Below are 2,214 nucleotides of genomic sequence, written 5' to 3'. Positions count from 1 at the left end.
TTGAATCACGCTAGCGACAGCCCCTTTTTAGAGGAAGTAGACTTTCAGGTTTTGCTTTCATGGAATTGTATGGGAATGCCTCATATGGTCAAGAGAAGGAAGCTCTGCCTATATTTCAATGATGCGAGTAATTCCCGCTCAGTCTAACTCTGTCCAGATGTGGATACTCTGTGCCCATGTAAATTAGATGGCTTTCTTTCTTTTTGGCCTTGTCGAGAATCTGCACTCTGAATCACACAGAAAAAAAAAAAAAAAACGGAAAGAATGTGCGGGAACTACACACAAGACATGCTATTTTAATAGTCGGAACTCTGTTGAAGGGAAAATCAGGACGTTTGTGCTACAGACAACAGCATCTGCATTGCGAGGGTCTAGACACTCTTGCTCAGTTAGAACCGAGCATGGCCTTTTTGTCTCCTGGATGTCAACTCTTCCCGTAGTCGGCTTTCTGGTTTGGGTTCTAAGTACTCTTGACTAGAAGCCACATCTGTTCTCTGCCCCCAGCCTCGCTGCGGTGACTTTCTAAAAGGGAAGGATTATTTTGAGATAATGGGCCCTCTGTAGTGCCTACAGCATTTTCCATTCTCTTCCTCTCTCTCAAGTAGTGAACTACAGTCAGGCGAATGTGGGCACTAGAAACGCCGAGCACAAAACATCACTCCCATTCCCAATCGTGTTTTGTGCTCCACAGAGTGTCTCATTTAAAACGCATCCCACTAAAAGGCCCATTTTACTAAATTGGGCTCTTACAAAACGGGAAAAAAATAAGGAAGGGAAGGAAAAAAGACAACGCGATGCAACCCCTTTCTGCCACTCTCGAAAGTCATTTACTGAATGCCCTTGGGAGAAGCTTGTCCTGCGACAGCCAGAATTGAATTAATCGTCATCCGTCCTCACTCTGAACTCATCCTCTCTCCTTCAAGACTGCAGTGGGGAGAAGACCACAGGTGGGGGAGGTGTCTGGGGGCCCCAAACATAAACACGCAGCCTTGTCCCCGGGATGGCCTCCCAGCAGCTCCTTGAGGCTGCTTCCTGCTCGGCTAGAAACCCGTCTCCTGGTCCCCAGCGTGGATTCTGCCCCAGTCACAGAGTACAGCATCGGAAGTGTATGCCTATTTACCCTGAGCTAAAGGTGAGGCCGAGAAATGGAATTCGGAATAAATAGAATAAGTCACCACCGAAACTCATGTGTCATTGACCATCGATGCCTTAGAACAATAAAACCATGTTCGGCTGGCCCAGCTCTTTACCTTTACAAAGGTCTTTCTCTGGGAATGTCACATCTGATCCTTGTAGCTATTCTGGGCGGTAGGCAGGGCAAATTCATGCCCCAGCTTTGCCAGATGAGAAAAATGGAACACGGGGAGGAAGGTTAGCTCCCCAAGATCTCCAGGCTGAGCTCATCCCAAGAGGAACAGAGGACCTCAACCCTGGGCCTCCAGTTTTCAGCTCCTAGTTATTTCAACCGCCTTGTAATCAGACCCTCCCCCGGGAGAAAGCATCCCCAACCTCTGCTTGCCTAACCGGTTGGTGTCCCAAAGGGGGGGGATTTTCAGCGAAACACTTATGTAGGAACAGGGAGACCAGCTGTCCCCGTTTGCCTGAGATGCTCAGTGCCACAGCCGCAGGTGGTCACCCTGGCAGGCAGGATTTCGGGGCAGCGGGTGGAAAGGTGCTGCTTCATACCTCCCCTCCCCCACAGTCAGCAAACGTCATCCTCAGGTGCTGGGCCTTATTGCCAAAGAATATCACTAGAAGATGTTTTTCAGAAAATGAAGGAATCCCTTGGGGCACCTGGGTGGCTCAGTGGGTTAAACCTCTGCCTTCGGCTCATGTTATGATCTCAGAGTCCTGGGATCGAGCCCCATCTGGCTCCCTGCCCAGCAGGGAGTCTACTTCTCCCTCTGCTCCCTCCCTACCCACTTGTGCTCTACCTTCTCTCTCAAATAAATAAATAAACCCAAGAAAGAAGGAAAGGAAGGAAGAGAGAGAGAAGGAAAGAAAGGGGGGGAAGGAGGAAAGGAAGGACGGAAGGAAGATGGATGAAGAAATCCAAAGGGCCTGATCTTTTGACGACACACTCAGGAATCCCTCAGCAGCCCGGTCCAGAGAAGGCCCTGGTCCCGGGCTGATTAAGGGAGGCTCTGGAACCATCTCTCTGGGGGGGATCAGAGAGCAACCCTCCCACCTGACTGGACAGAAGCCCTGGGAAAC

This window comes from Mustela lutreola, chromosome 4, assembly GCF_030435805.1.
Source record: "Mustela lutreola isolate mMusLut2 chromosome 4, mMusLut2.pri, whole genome shotgun sequence".
In the NCBI taxonomy this organism is placed as follows: Eukaryota; Metazoa; Chordata; class Mammalia; order Carnivora; family Mustelidae; genus Mustela; species Mustela lutreola.
This window is presented reverse-complemented; position numbering follows the sequence as displayed.